We start from the raw sequence: 16,397 nt of genomic DNA, 5'->3' as shown, positions 1-16,397 counted from the left end.
GAGCTCATCTGTGCAAATCATCAGATTGCAACCAGGGAACTGTGTCTGGAGCTGAGTATCAACTTTGAATTAAGGAAAGTAAGGTAGGTTAAAAGTTATGTGTTTTCATGAGGTATTGAATCAGCAGCTGCAGATTTGACCTTGCTAAGCCAGATTCTTGCTGCCAATAACAGATGCTTTTCTACAGACTTAGATAATTAGTGCAGAGAGTGGGTCTCCTGTTTTTCCAAATAACATCATTAGCTATCCTATCTCTGGAATGCAAAGTAGCAGACATGAACACTAAGACCACAAATTAATGAAGAAGCAGTGGATTGGTGAATGGAGTTGTGGCCAATGACATGACAAACCACAGCCAACCAAATGTCCTCCATCCTAACCTAAGCCGAAGAAAATAAGATGATGAACTTCATCAGAAAGACCACCAAGAGATACATGTGTGTAAAGAAGCTGAGACTTGGGCAAGAGGGCAGATGTCAATCATTTTGGTGACTCACTGTAATAACCCACCCTTTTTTTGGACATCTGATGCACATGTAAACAGCTTGCTCTTTAAGTATGTGCCTTTCTTGCCATTTGGTAAGCAGGTTAGGTGGGATTATCCCCCCTGCATCCAGTGTGTGTGCAGTGCTGATTAGACATACCTGCTTTATGATTACTCTGTGGTTATAGCGTTTGATTCTTGCATGTCAACTTCAGTGTGTTGAAAACCATGATAGGAATGTTGGAATACTGCAGAGTTTATGCTAGGTGGATCCCATAAATGATCAGGAAAAGGAAGACAACCTCATGCAAATTCAGCAGGTTTTACTGAACCAATACAAGGCTGAAGGTTGCATCATTACTAGTGACGAAATGTGATGTCTCCTCTAGAAGCTGGAACAAAAATGGCAGTTCATTGAGAGGTGAGATGTAAATTCCCCATTGAAGAAAAAAGTTCAAGATGCAGCTCTCAGTGAGTAAAGTGAGATGCACTATCTGTTTTACCATGATCTGTCTTGAGTTTTCCCTACATTGTGCCCAGTGAAGTTTTCAGACTTAATAGAATTGGAAGTCTTCATCTTGTTTGTTTCAAGACAGTTCTACTTTTGAATCTGTGGATTGAAATATAAATATTTTTGGTGGATGTCTTATTTATATTATTATTCAAGTGGTGTCCCCCAGGGGTTGGTGCTAGGGCAAGCTGGATAAGCTGGATCGCTGGGCCGAGGTGAATGGGATGAGGTTTAACAAGGCCAAGTGTCGGGTCCTGCACTTTGGCCACAATAACCCTATGCAGTGTTACAGGCTTGGGGATGAGTGGTTGGATAACTGTGAGGAGGAAAGGAACCTGGGGGTGTTGGTTGATGCTCAGCTGAACATGAGCCGACAGTGTGCCCAGGTGGCCAAGAGGGCCAATGGTATCCTGGCCTGGATTAGAAATAGTGTGGCCAGCAGGAGCAGGGAGGTGATCATCCCCCTCTACTCAGCACTGGTGAGGCTGCACCTCGAGTATTGTGTTCAGTTTTGGGCCCCTCACTACAAGGAAGACATTGAGGATCTGGAACATGTCCAGAGAAGGGCAGCAAAACTGGTGAGGGGTCTGGAGCACAAATCTTATGAGGAGCGGCTGAGGGAGCTGAGATTGTTCAGTCTGGAGAAGAGGAGGCTCAGGGGAGACCTCATTGCACTCTACAACTTCCTGAAGGGAGGTTGTGGTGTAAAAGGGTCTGGCCTCTTCTTCCAGGCAAATAGTAGGACCCGAGGAAACAGCCAGAAGTTGTACCAGAGGAGGTTTAGGTTGCACATTAGGAGAAACTTTTTCTCTCAAAGGGTGGTCAGGCACTGGAATGGCTGTCCAGGGAGGTGGTGGAGTTCCTGGCAGTGTTCAAGAGGTGCCTGGATGAGGAGCTACAAGAGATGGTTTAGTAACTTGTACTAATAGGAATGGGAGGGTCGTTGGACTAGATGATCTTGCAGGTTGTTTCCAACCTTGCGATTCTGTGATTCTATTTTTTTTCCCTTGCAATTGCAGTAATGTAAGCTTTTGTTATGGAAAATCAGAATGTTTTGGAGTTAATATAGAAATCGGCAAAGTAGGCATTCCTGTGAAGCAATTATTAATTATTTGAGGCAAGGGAAAAAAACCTCTTTTCTTCACAATCTCTAGTTCAATTTGCAAGTTAAATGGTATGTTAGGAATTGACATGTGCTTTAGCACATCCTTGTAATTATTTGACAATCATACAACATTTTAGAAGAAGGCCAGTAAATATGAACAATTCAACCAGGATTTGATGACATTTCTGCTGTAAATACATTATGTGAGTAATATTCTTAAGGAGTTGTCTCTGAGTTAATAGTACACCCCACTGCTCTCTTCAAGGGCACATGGCAATTGGTGACCTTTTTAGCACTTTCCCCTGACTTAATTTGATCAGAGTGGACTACTGGTATCCTCTTGACATCTTGTGTAGGCAGATGCCAATGTGGAGTGCTCCCTTTTCCCCTTTCTATATTAAATTCCACCAGTGGGCCTAAAGAGTAGTTTTTAATGGGTCTGTATTCCTGTTAACATAGATTTCACTTCTGAACAAGATACATAATCTTCTGCTACCATTCGAAGGTATTTCATTCTCTGAAATACCTTTTGGTGTGAAAAGGAAATACTTAGATCAAAAAGCACGTTTCTTATGTGACAACTTCATGTCTTGCACAGCTAGAATCTATTTTAAACAAGGGGGAAAAATGTGCTGAGAAGTGACTGCTATTGTAAGCTTTTAAGTTGTAAAGCAGAATGAGGTCAGTTTTGATTTAATACTTTTTACAATCAGAACCTAGACGTTTAAAATATTTTCAGAATGACCTGCATCATTTTCTTTCTTCACCTTTATGTAATGGCTAAGCTACTTCACTAGATCTGTGCTTCACTGTTATAGCTGTATTATAATCAGAAGTTGAATTAAAGATTTTTATTTTTTTTACATGAAAAAATATTTTATTTTTCATCAGCTCTTCTTGTCTGCTAGGAATGTAAGAATTTTTCCAGTGTCTCCTAAGATTTTAAACTACCTTCTTTTTTTGGAGAACAGTCTGGATTTAATATGCTGATTATTTTTTTTAGTTTTTTTTTTTTTTTTGAAGCCTGTATATGTTTGTGCTCAGTGGAGTTAGAGAGCATCAGAATAGATCTTCTTTATTGTGTTCAACATACATCTTGCATACCATTCACTTACAAACAATAATTTCCTCGAACAGTTAATTGGCCCTAAGTTCTCCCAAACGACAGTGATAGAGGATGAAACGTTTCTCATTTTGTGACAAGACTAATAGCGCATAAGAAAGAACCTCCTATTTATCCTTTGAGTCCCTTTGCTCTTTGTCTTACATTCCAGTCTCCCAACACTTCACAGTAATAAGGTCCATCAAGGAGTTTGTTAAGCTCTTTGATAACTTGCTCACAGTTGCAACTTCCCCCACATGTATGACTGGCAGATGAACAATTCCATGCAATCCCACTGACCTGTTTCTTTTGTTGCATTCCACACTGCAGCTCCAGCATGCCTCATTCATCAAGGGAGGCTTATGGCCATGATATAAATGAGTGGAAACAATATAGATATCAACAGCTGTTAATTAGTGAAGCTCAGCTTTCCTTGTTTATAGCAGAAATATCAACCTTAGGTAGATTTTAAAAAGTGTACTGTTGTGTATGCAGATGTTGCATTTTTGTCTATGGGCAAACAAACTGAAAAACAGGATGTCTTCTTTCCTTAGGCTCTCCCTTGTCAGTCTTTTATGCCCACCCAATATTGTGTCTTGAATATAAGAAAGTTGATATAACTGAAGTGTTTCTGCTGACTTACTTGGAACTACAGTGCTTAAAGTTTACTGGTGTTCTGTCTACTTTATTTCTCAAACACATCTCAGTTTCATGTTTCTTCTGTTCATAGTTTTCCCCCTTTTTTATTTGTTGACAATCTCTTCAATCCTCAAGCAATGCAGTGACTAATTTATATGAGGAATATTTTGCATACAAAGGAAAAACTGGAAAGATAACCTTATCCATTACTTCTTTCCTATGTTATTTTGGATCATCAGTGTTTTCTTAATTTTTTTTTTCTTTTCTCTTAGTGACCCCACCTGCCAAGTGACAATTTTTATTTTTATTTTTTTATCCTTTAGATGTTAGTTACCACAAGCAGAGATTTTACTGAAGCTTTGTCACAGCAGTGGGGGAAAAAAAATTGAGGTGGAATGTAAGTTTGCACCTTCTACAAAAAAAATTTAATGATATGAGTATAAATGTATGGGCGTTCTGTGTTGTGGAGATGTCATTAGAAAAACTGTGATCAAAGAGCTTACAAAAGGAGGGCTGTATCTGAACACAGTCTTTTGCTGCATGGGAATAATGGGAATGGAAATGGGAGTAAACGATCTGTTCAAAGGATGCAAAAATGTTAGGACTGAGTAGGGAGAGAGAATACTGCTTGGTATTCTGAGAAAAATATGAGGATGTGATATTTATATCTAGGCCAGGTTTTGCATGGTGTTTCCCAGAGCTGTTGTCTGAGACAATGCACTCACTTCCAAGTTAACATCTAAATATGTACTGAAACAGGTCTCTGTTCTTAGAATTTCTCCTTATGTTGCTCTGAGGCTGGGATTGCTAAGATTGTGTTAACACATGTTTTTACTACACTACATGTATCTCGGTGGAATTTAATGATGCTGGATAGAAAAGGGCTAGCAAGATGGGTAAATGCCTCTGGTAGATGATGTGAAAGCCATTTTATTATGCAGAGTGGATTCTGCACAATAGCAATGACATAAGTAGACATAAAAGAGTAAGTTGATGATCCACAAATTGCAGATTTTTTTTTTTTTTTTTTAAAGAGAGGATTCAATGATTTTTGTGTGGTTACACAGAATCTTGTCACTTGCTGATTACTATGTGTGATCTTGGGGGCTGTTATCATGGTATGAGCACACACATCGAAGTCACAATGGATATAAGTTTACAGAGCAGGCAAACATGTTGCAGAAATGCAAACAGAAAATTAATGAATGAACATTTTTGCAACATAATAGGTTTACTTTTGAACCTTGAGTAGCTCTTCTGTACGCTCACCTGCTAATAAAACTGAGCCAAATCTAAGTTCATTTGTAGTTCAAAACTTCCACATTTAGGCCTTTAGAAGGGGACCAGATTCATTCAGTGGAATGAATTCATCTTGATGTTAAATTACCGACTAAATAGCATAAGCTGTGATTTTAAGATAGATGTTTTAAATTCCACTAAGCTCATTGGTTAGAAATTCTAGAGCTTAAAATCAGATGTTGTGCTTGTAGATGGTCTGTAATACATTTGTCAAAATCTGTGTGAGAATTCACAGAAATGGTGAGGGGAGAAGATACTGACACAAATATTGGAGTGCAGAGGAAGGAAGGCATTCAGTTGAAATCATGTTTCATTCTTCTAGATCTGGTACATTAGAGTGCAACTGAATAGTGCTGCACAATCAAATGCTTTGCAAATATCATTTGCTCAAAACACCACTTCCCCGTTTAATGACTGGCTGTTGAGTACTTTGTATATCTAGCATTTTCTCTTCTGCTATTTTGAGAATACCATGCTAGTGCTCAAACTATCTACTTCTATCAGTATTATAATAACCTGAGTCCAAAAGAGACTGTAATTGAAGATTCTTTTCTGATACCACTCAGCAACTATAGGAGGAAAAAAAAAGAAAAAACACAAATATTTTGATTGCCTTTTTTTGTACTATTTCATGGAGTGAGAAAGTGTAAAAAGTATCAGCCTTTAACACTCCCTTTTTCTGGTTTATTTTTGTGTCATTTTGAATTATTTAGTGTGATTATCAGTTTAGTTTCTTTTTTAGCTTATTTCTAAAGTTCCTCTTCTGGTCTTTGCAGTTGTGGGCTTTTTTTTTTTCTTCCTGTAAAAGCTACAGCAATCCATGGAAGTCTGAGGAGGAGTAAGTATACAGAATAAGTGTAAGATATATTTTGGGAAGAGTTATTACATTCTTTTTTATAGGTTAACACAGGTAGTCAGGTTAAGTCTGAGGAGGACAATGAGAATATGAAAGAAAGATGTTTTAATATCCTTGGGTAGGAAGTTATTCATCTCTGATTAACTTCCAATGCTGACTACTGCATGACAGTTTGAGAAATATACTACTGCTGTTGATTCTCTTTTGTGAGAATTTTCAGTGTGAAGCAAAATGTAATTTCTTCAGAGAAGAGCATTAACCTTGTATTTCTACACTTCTGTCAATTTACTTCTATGCTTCTGCCTTTATTTATTAGGTCTCTTGTATTCAGCAGCACTACAGCTAGTGTTTAAATGTCCAGACTGCAGTGTGGAAGAGCATCCATGTTATGGAAGAGTATTTAGGCCCAGTGATTCTAGTTATTTAGGATGAAAGTTATGCTGAGATAAGTGCTCTTGAGTGAGGTATGGTGTTTATGGACTAAGAGCATAACTGACCAACACAGTGGCAGAATTGATCAAAGCTACTTGAGCAAAAAATTCTTAGCTATTGATCTTTGCTATTGTCTGAAGGTAATATTTAGTGCTTTCTGTTATTGAAACAGTGGAACATGCTAATGTATATATCTAATTTAAAAACAAAAACAAAATGCAAAACCCTCAAAAACATGCAAATCCAATTTGGGTGGAAATGTGCAAAGAAGAAAAGCACTATAGGAAGAAAGGAACAAGAGTCTATGATGCCTTCACCTCTGTTCATGGAGAATATTTGAAATACGCACAAAAGGGACAAGCATTTCATTCATCATAAAATTTGCTCAGCCTTTGTTCTTGCTCAGAATTCCAGAATATGGAAGTGATCTTCATCTTCCACTGTGTATGTTGCCACTGGCTTTTATGGAGCCACGTTTCATTCAAAAAGCTTTATTGTCCTAATTAATAATTGTGCTGACCCAACATAACCAAAACTGACCTACATCTGCACCAAATGTCAAGGTAGAAATACGACTGCTGCAAGCAGTCAGAGCTGAGGACTGGGGCAGAATATTCCTTTCATAAAGGGATGGCATTTGTAGAAGAGTGGCCAAAGTGCGAAACTGGGGTCACAGAGTAAACAGCTGAATCTAGCAAAACAAAATCTAGCATGGATTGGTCGTCGGCATTTAAACAGCTCTTCTTCCAAGCTCAGGATCAGTGCGTCCCTGTGAGCAAGAAATCGGGAAAGGGTGGCAGGAGACCTGTGTGGATGAGCAAGGAGCTCGTGCACAAACTCAAAGGAAAGAAGAAGGTCCATGAAATGTGGAAAAAGGGTCTGACCACTTGGGAAGAATATAGAAATGTTGTCAGCGCCTGCAGGGATGCGATGAGCAAAGCTAAGCTTGCCTGGAACTGAATCTGACAAAGGTGATAAAGGATAATAAAAAAGGCTTTTTAAAGTATGTTAGCAGTTAAAGGAAGACTAGGGAGAATGTGGCTCTAGTAAGTGAGTGGGGTGTTCTGGTAATGAGGGATGCTGAGAAAGCGGGGATACTGAATGCCTTCTTTGCTTCTGTCTTCAGTGAAAAACTCTCCCTCGGGACCTTGGAGGTTAGTGAGAGGGTCTGGGGAAAGGAAGACTTTCCTTTAGTCAGGGAAGAGGTGGTCCGAGAGTGCCTAGGCAACACCAGTGTTCATAAATCCATGGAACCCAATGGGATGCATCCACAGGTGCTGAGGGAGCTGGTGGAGGTGACTGCTGAACTGCTCTCTGTCATCTTTGAGAGGTCTTGGAGAATGGGGAAGGTGCCTGAAGACTGGAGGATAGCCGATGTCACTCTGGTCTTCAAAAAGGGTAAGAAGGAAGATCCAGGCAATTATAGGCCAGTCAGCCTCACCTCTGTCCCTGGAAAGGTGATGCAACAGCTTGTGTTGGATGCCATCTCCAGACAACTGGAAGAAAAGGAGGTTATCAGGAGTAGTCAGCATGGGTTCACCAGGGGGAGGTCATGCTTGACCAACCTGGTAGCCTTCTATGATGTTGTCACATGCTGGGTGGATGGGGGGAGAGGATTGGATGTAGTCTACCTTGATTTCAGCAAGGCATTTGATAATGTCTCCCACGACATTCTTATAACAAAGCTGAGGAAGTGTGGGGTGAGTGGACAGTGAGGTGGGCTGAAAACTGGCTGACTGGCAGAGCGCATAGGGTCATTGTTGGCGGTGCAGAGTCCAGTTGGAGGCCTGTAACCAGTGGTGTTCCTCAGGGGTCGCTTCTGGCTCCAGTCTTGTTCAGCATCTTCATCAATGACCTTGATGAGGGGATAGGGGCCACCCTCAGCAAGTTTGCTGATGATATGAAGTTGGGAGGATTGGCTGACACGCCTGAAGGCTATGCTGCCATTCAGCGAGACCTGGACAGGCTGGAGAGCTGGGCAGAAAAAAACCAGATGAAGTTTAACAAAAGCAAGTGTAGAATCTTGCATCTAGGGAGGAATAATTTCATGCACCAGTACAGATTGGGGGATGACCTGTTGGAGATGAGCTCTGCAGAGAGGGACCTGGGTGTCCTGGTGGACAACAGGTTGGCCATGAGCCAGCAGTGTGCCCTCGTGGCCAAAAAGGCCAATGGTATTCTGGGGTGCATTAAAAAGAGTGTGTCCAGGAGGCCGAGCGAGGTGATCCTCCCCCTCTACTCTGCCCTGGTAAGGCCTCATCTGGAATACTGTGTCCAGTTCTGGGCTCCTCAGTACAAAAAAAGACAGGGATCTCTTGGAAAGAGTCCAGCGGAGGGCCACGAAGATGGTGAAGGGCCTGGAGCATCTCTCCTATGAAGAAAGGCTGAGTGAACTGGGTCTGTTCAGCCTTGAGAAAAGAAGACTGAGAGGGGACCTGATTCAGGTGAGCAGAGTGGCGAGGCCAGACTGTTTTCAGCAGTGTGTGGAGACAGGACAAGGGGAAACAGCTGGAAACTGCAGCATAGGAAGTTCCACACAAATGTGCGTAAGAACTTCTTTATGGTGAGGGTGACAGAGCACTGGAACAGGCTGCCCAGGGGGGGTTGTGAAGTCTCCTTCTCTGGAGATATTCAAGATCCACCTGGACACCTACCTGTGTGACCTGGTGTAGGGAACCTGCTTTGGCAGGGGGGTTGGACTCGATGATCTCTGGAGGTCCCTTCCAACACCTATGATTCTGTGATTCTGTACCTGAATTTTGCCTGAATAAAGCAGAAATGTTCTTGCTGCTCTAAGAAAAGTTACTGAATTTAAAAATAATAATAGACATTATGAAGTCACGCTCTTATTTTCTGAATAGTCAGTTTGCATACATTAGGTGCCCAGATTACATGAAACCATGCCCTTTTGTTGCACATGCTTCTTTGGAATAAAAAGAGATAACCCTGTGTAGATTGTAACATTTCATTATTAAAGTATGAATTTAATGCTCAGGACATAGCATTTCGCCTAAACTGATACTGTGCTTTTGCTTAATTGAATAGCTGTTGGGTCAGCAAGGGTAGATATTTAATTTACTACATGAGACTTTCTAACAGAATTGGACTTGCATGTGAGATGCTCTAAATAACCTGCACTTATGGCTTAATACTTTTTCCAGTTATAATGGATTTCTTCCAAAAGAGAACTGGAAAAAATGAGTAAGTCCTATTGCCATTTGGTTCCTAGAAGAGGTCTCTGATTTTGAGCTTAGTCTTTGCAGGCACTACCCTGTATATAACTGGCAATCACTGCTGCGAGTTGTCATTGCTGTGGGGATCTTCAGGTCTGTTGTCCTGGAACAATAAATCTTATAAAGATACCGCAGTGAGCAATCTGTTTTTCAGTCATAGGGTCAGGTGTGGTGTATTACCTGGTGCAGGTAAATCATTTAGTACCACACAGCTGTCATATGGTGTAATGAGAAGGGAAAGTTCAGAAGGTCTTCTGTTGTCAGGTAAAAAGTTTTGTCAGTTTTGCTTTTGTTGCTCACAGTTAAAGCATGAATAAAGAAGTAAGAAAGAGGCCTATGTAGCTATTCAACACATTCAGGAAGCTCCTGATTCAGCAATTGCTATAGTTATGTTTGTCAAGTTGTTAGGCACTTGAGTAGGCCATTCTTACTGATATGTATGTATTAGATCTATGGAATTGCATGGCATTATTACTAGCAGTAGAGTTTAATGATTTAGCAAAAGGTATACTTTTGACAGGTGCAGAACTGAACATTGTCTTTCATGTTGCCAGCTGGTGGCTTTCAGTTAACACTGCTGATTTGCCAAGTTAGATTTTAATCTTCTAAACAGTCTCCTCAGCCAAGGTTAGCTGACACTTCCTTCAAGCTATACAGTACCCTATGAGAAACCTAGCCCTTTACCTGCTCAGTTTCTCTACTTACTCTGTTTGTGAAATGTTTTATGATACTTCCTTGGAAACGGAAAGCTTGACTGTTTTATTGAACTCTTGCTAGCAATTGGCTCTGTATTAAAAAATAAAAATAAAAAAATTAAAAAATCTTCCCTGCCAGAGCTCAAAAATATTTTACTGTTGCAAGAAAGCATATGAATACTGAAGTGAATGAGGATATTTTGTCAACAAATCTAGAATTTTAAAGTTTTTTTTTTTTTTTTTTTTTAAGAGGATGGAGGATGATTCTGTCCTGCTCAGTGAGGCTTTCAAGGGATGTATATAACTATAGCCACACAAGAAAAGGAGCATCTGATGAGGCAGTTTAACTAGGGAGATTCAAAAAACTGCCACTGCAATATGTACACACATCTTATTTCTTCTTTAGAGTAATTAGCACTGTTGAAACTGTCGCATTAACTTGAACTAAATGCCTGAGTCCTAACTTTCAAAACCGTTGTTCATTTTTTTTTTTCTCTTCTTGAAGGATTCCCCCCAATTTTTCATCTTGGGCAGTAGTTTTTGCTATAGAAATAGTCCTCCTTCAGAGTGTTAGATGGACAGCATTTGGACTGAGTGTTGTGTGGGGATTGTAAAAATAAGTTGTGTAGAAAGGTTGTAGGATTACTGGATTGACTGTGAGAGGTTTTTGGACAGATTTCTCTCTTCTCAGAAGCCTATTACAGAGAATAGTAAGGAGCTGTAGCTCAATATCACATATAAGATTACTAAAACTTCTGTTTTTGTTTTTTTTTTTGATGCAGTTATGAATTTGACCTTAGTTGGTCATATAGACAGGGAAAATTCCATTTACTAACTTCTTACTAAAGTTCACTCCTCTGCATTTCCAGATATTAAAAAAAAAACAATAAATAACAGGACAATACAATATCACCACAAACAAAACAAAACCAGAAAACTCAGTGTTCTATTTCTCCTTTCCATTGTTGTATGCTTTTGTCTCTTCCTCAGACTCCTGTTGATATTTCCCTCCTTATATGCTTTTATAGCTGCTTATTTCTCAACCACCCACGTGGTGATTCTGAATCACTTAGTTATTTTGGTTATTATTTTCTTGAAAGACTTCCTTTTGTTATCTCTATTTTTAAAATTTATTTTTCTTTTTTCTTGCTACCTTTAGGCAATTCTTCAGTAAATTGGAGGAGGATGTGTCCCCCTGTGATTGTGAAGAAATCTGGGACTGCTTAGAATCAATTTGTCATAGCCTGTGAATCCATTAAGGTTTGGACCTGCAGTTGGACCTGCAGGAAAATCCAGGAACAGTAACTTTTTTCAGAAGTTACTCCTTAATCTCGTCATCTACCTCAAGAAGTTGTGCTTTCTCTTTGGAGAGAGGGAATTTTATGATTCTATAGTGTCTTTTTGTTAGAAGTTTTTAGATCAGCTGCAAGTGGATGATGCAGAGGCTCCATGTAATTCCTGTGATATGTGTTTTGACCACTTTTTCCACAAAATGGAGAGCTGTGCAGTCAGGAGTATTCATGAGATTGAATTTACAAGCTGGTGATCCAGATCTCTACTGTTTGACATCTTTGCAAATTATTCCCTTGGGCATTAGCTTCCTATGATATCATCTTTATTAAACAATGAGAGCAGTATTTCATGATATCATGCATTTTTTTCTGAAGACTTGGCATGTTCTCTAAAGTTAGGGCGAATCTCGTGAAGATACTTCAGAAGTATGTGTTTTTTCCTTGATATTTGTTTAGACTTTGAACTTGCCCTTGAAATGCTTGGTTTCTTAACACCTTTTATCTGTATGCTTCTTCTTCCTTTGTTAGATTTAGGGACTTTCTGCAGAATTAAGGTTTAATCAAAATAAGAACTTTTAAAATATGAGAAATTGAGTGCACTTTGGCTTGAGAAGATATTAAGCTTACCTTCAAGTGATCAAAATCCGAAATCATGTATGAGTTAATGCTGTATCTACAAAAAGTTTCTTCAGTGATTGCAGTTGGTCTATCTCTAGCACTGGTCAAGATTTTTATTTCTTTTTCTTTTTCCATATAGCAATTATCATGATGGTAGAAGTTTTAAAGTAAGAAACTGTGATCTAAAAGAAAGCTTTGATTTTATTTATTTATTTTTTTTCCTTCAGAGACAAACAGGGGGAGATCTTTCATATGACTATACATGCAATTGTGAGAGAAACTATCCAATCAGAAAATGCTGGTTTGTGGGAGAAAACAAGATACTTATGATTGAATGTCTCATTGAAAATCTTCTTTGTGGCTCAGGATGCAAGATTCTGTGATGCTATTGGAGTGAAAATTCTTGATTTATTTTGCTTTGAATAGTCTGTCCAGCAAGTAGGGATGTGACCTTTGGTTAGAATTCTTTCTTCCATCCCTGACAATGTAAAGTAATGGAAACCAGTGAAAAGTAATGAAAATACCAGCGCATTTTCACACGAACTGAGTGTTCTACTTCTGTCTCAGCTTTATGTTAATGGCTGATTATTGAGAGTTAATTCTGCCACCCCATTTACAAGATAAAATGCTTCTCATTATGAGTGAATCCTAAACAATGCTGTAATCAATACAAATGAAAAGTTGGTCTGTCGCACTGGTGGCTAATACTCACATGATAGCGATTCAAAGTATATTCTTGTGCATTTTGGTCAGATCTTCAGCTGCTGATTTCGCTCTGATTTAGTTATGTTCTTGTATAATGGTATTCATCAGAACATCTGAGTTCATTAAATAATGTGATTTGTGTCATGAGTTGAATTTTTTTTTCTTTTTTTATCTTATCTTTACCCAAGGGAGAAAATTGCTTGTGGGGAAGATTGCCTTTGAACGTTCTGATCCTTTATTATATTTATGGTACTACTCTCTGTGTATTACTGTGTATTTTAGTCTTCTCTATATCTGGACAATCTGCACCAGTTTTCATTGCTGGTTGTTATGTTGTTGAAGACCTTATTTCTTTGTATCTCCCCAGCTGAGGTGCTTTATGAGTGTTTTATTTTTCTTTTGTACAAAAGTAAACTACTACAACTTCTTATATGAGGTTCAATGCAGTATAAGCACAGGTTTAGGAGTTAATCCCATTCAATGTCATATTGAAATAAATGAATGAAGAGCTCTGTTTTTTAGCTACTTTGGAATGATGCCATAGTACTTGAATGGAGTATTGCATCCCAAATATTATATTCACCAAATTCAGTATGTTTACACATGATTTCTACTAATCGAGTTCTTTGGAAGAAGCTACTGATACTTAGACTCTGGGATTAATTTGGAGCTGGGGCTGGTCGTGTTTCAGTTTGTCTTGAGGTCTCTAGAAAGATCACAGTCTGAAATAGGAGTGGAAATAGAAGGATGCTTATGTGACTATGAATGAACATATTCCTCTGAATAAACTTAGCACCAGTATTCATGAAAACGAATTTCAATATCACTTGAATGAATAAAGTATAATGAGGACCAGGAGTTTCTGCCTTTATTGATACAATTCATTTTAAAGATATTAAAATAAGTACTCCGCTGTTTGTGTAAAAATAACTGTGTTGTACAGTGTACAGCTTGTGGAATTCTTGTATGGAAACTCTCATTCAGCATCCTTCTGCAACTTCCAGTGTATGTCTGTGTAACAAAATTTTGGATTCATAATGTGGTCATGTGAAAGAGATCAAAAATATGGTTTTACTATCGAAAGGATAGACTGGTCGTGAGTCTCAGATGTGTTTATATCCATGGCTACTCTGCCAAAATCTCAGTTACTTAAAATAAATAAAATAAAATCTGTGTTATTTTAGGCTCTCAAGATTTAGATTCCTAGGAAGAAATAAAAACCATTTCTGTGAAATGGAAAATGAAGGAAGAAGTACGGCATTGGAAAAAGTTGATGGACAACAAGAAGGGATCATTTTGATTTGTTCTCATTTTATGAAGCATAGATTTTACAAATGTATGGATTTTGTGGTATTAAAGAAGAGCCTATTAGCTACAGCTGATCTAAATCTCAAACATTCTGATGCTATCAGTGAAACAAAAATACTTTGGTGTTTTTTTTTGCTATTAACATTATAGAAATCTTCATATATGGGTGTGAAATCTTTTTAATTAGAGGTACTAAATGTTCAAAAAATAAAAGCTGCTTCATGTCCTATTCTCAGGTACCTTTCTTCATTATCTTTACTCTCTGTAAGGCAGTAATGAAAATGAATGATTCCTATACAAACTTTGTTTTTGCCTGATGTCACACTTGGCCTCACATATGTACAGGATATGAATCTTAGCAAATATTGTGTTTAGTAAAATTTATAAGAAAAGAAAAAAGCATACATAAGTAAAAGGTAAAGAGCAGTTTTCAGTAGTAAACTAAAGTATATTTCTTTTTGTTCTTTGTTTTAACCATCTGTGTTCTTCCACACAAGGCTTTAAAGGAATTCCTATATGTATGTGTCCAGGGCATCAGACATTAAATGATGTCTTCTCTATGAGAAATCTACTAAGTGTTCTCAACAAAGAGATAATCATATAGAAATACTGGGGAAATTGAGAAACAAAAACATACATTCTTTAAGATTTTGTTCTTGTTTCCTTTACGCTCAGGGAAGATGTAAGTTTTGTCCATTTAATGCCCTAAACCTTGACAGTTAACTAAAGATGTGTTGTAGGATGGTTCTGTGTTGAGTATTGTTTGGGTGACAGCTACAGCATACAACTGGGGAAAATTGCTGTATGTGAAGTCAACTGCTTTTTTGTTGCTCGCTCTGTGTTTTAATACTCTTGCTTAGGTATTGGGAAATATTTTTTAATTTTTTTTTTTCAAGGTTTAGGTGGGGAGCATGAAGGTGTGTTATCTGACTCTGTCGTACTGTAATATCAATGAAAATGACATAATCAGGTCTTGGTAGGCGATAGGGCTGAGGAGCACAGATTACCAGAGATGCAGGCCTTCATTATCAAAGAAGCAGCAGTCTCTCAGAGTGGCGTTGGTAAAGCAAAAAGTCTGTTTTAGTGGGCCAATTTGCTATGTTTGGCGTAAAAAGCATATGATTGCATCTGACAGTGCATCTATTCAACAACAGGGATGCATACAGGATCCAGTTGCATCCCATATATTGCTGTACCAATCAGAGACAGCTCCTGAAGATGCACCTCCTAACTTCTGTGTAAAGTGCAGGCATGGGAGAAGCTTTGACTGATTTCACTGAAGCCATCAGACAATGATGAACATTCTTTCTGCTGCCAGAAAGCTACATGGGAAACTGTTGCAATGGGCATGCACAAATCATACTCTGCAGTCAGTTGTGACAGCACTTGCCTTCTTCAGGGATGTATCAGCTTTCGTTTTCTCTTTTCATAAACAAAGAACCAGAGTAGCGCCTGTTTTTTAATAGAAGAGAATTTTTCCACTGCATTTTACCTCATTTCTAAATCTACCACAGTGCTGCCACAATGTCCACTCTAGAGCTGACTTTTATTAACAGAGTTGTTTCTGATCCCAGAGGAGAGACTCAGATCAGCAAAATATCCCATTCTAGGAAAACTGTGTCTTCAGCTCTGGGTTATGATGCACAAGTGTCTTCTCTGCTTAGCTACAGGAAAAGCAAATTTCTGCTGTGACATTTCTGTTAAGGATCATGGCCAGCTGGAGAACCAGCTTTTTTTTTTTTTTTTTTTTTTTTTTTTTTTTTTTTAACTCCCTTCCCATTTAATGAACTGCCGTGGTTGTATGTGAGCTCTTAATTTTTTTTTTGTTTGTTTTCTGGGGAGGGGTGGGAGCACATGCAGTGAACAGATGGACTAAATATGGTTGTTATAGGGTAAATGAGAAGCAATGAAAATGCAGGCTTTTTCTTACAGCAACCTGCCCTAGTTGTGGTGCCACAATATGGCAGATTGTTGCTTCTAGTGCAGTATCTTGGTCTCACACTGTATTAATGACTACAGGTAAATAAAACTCTCCAAATTCTTCAGAAACTACAAAATTCCAAAAATGCATGTAAGGTGAAGTGGACTGCTTTTTTTTTTGTTTGTTTGTTTGTTTTT

At 38.5% G+C, this 16,397-nt stretch overlaps 1 long non-coding RNA gene across 4 annotated transcripts in view; it reads left to right on the top strand.

Moving 5' to 3' along the window:
• The window catches only part of LOC122160925, a 72,976-nt gene extending 58,514 nt beyond the window's left edge, over nucleotides 1-14,462 (top strand). For all 4 annotated transcript variants that reach the window (XR_006168999.1, XR_006168995.1, XR_006168998.1 and 1 more), the window contains one exon: nucleotides 11,516-14,462. This is a non-coding gene — a long non-coding RNA (uncharacterized LOC122160925). The remainder of the gene's footprint in view (nucleotides 1-11,515) is intronic.
• The last annotated feature ends 1,935 nt before the right edge of the window (nucleotides 14,463-16,397 follow it).

The sequence above is a fragment of the Centrocercus urophasianus genome, unplaced genomic scaffold, assembly GCF_019232065.1.
Source record: "Centrocercus urophasianus isolate 14NV4802_14NV808 unplaced genomic scaffold, USGS_Curo_1.0 seq_10, whole genome shotgun sequence".
NCBI lineage: Eukaryota > Metazoa > Chordata > Aves > Galliformes > Phasianidae > Centrocercus > Centrocercus urophasianus.
This window is presented reverse-complemented; position numbering and strand designations above follow the sequence as displayed.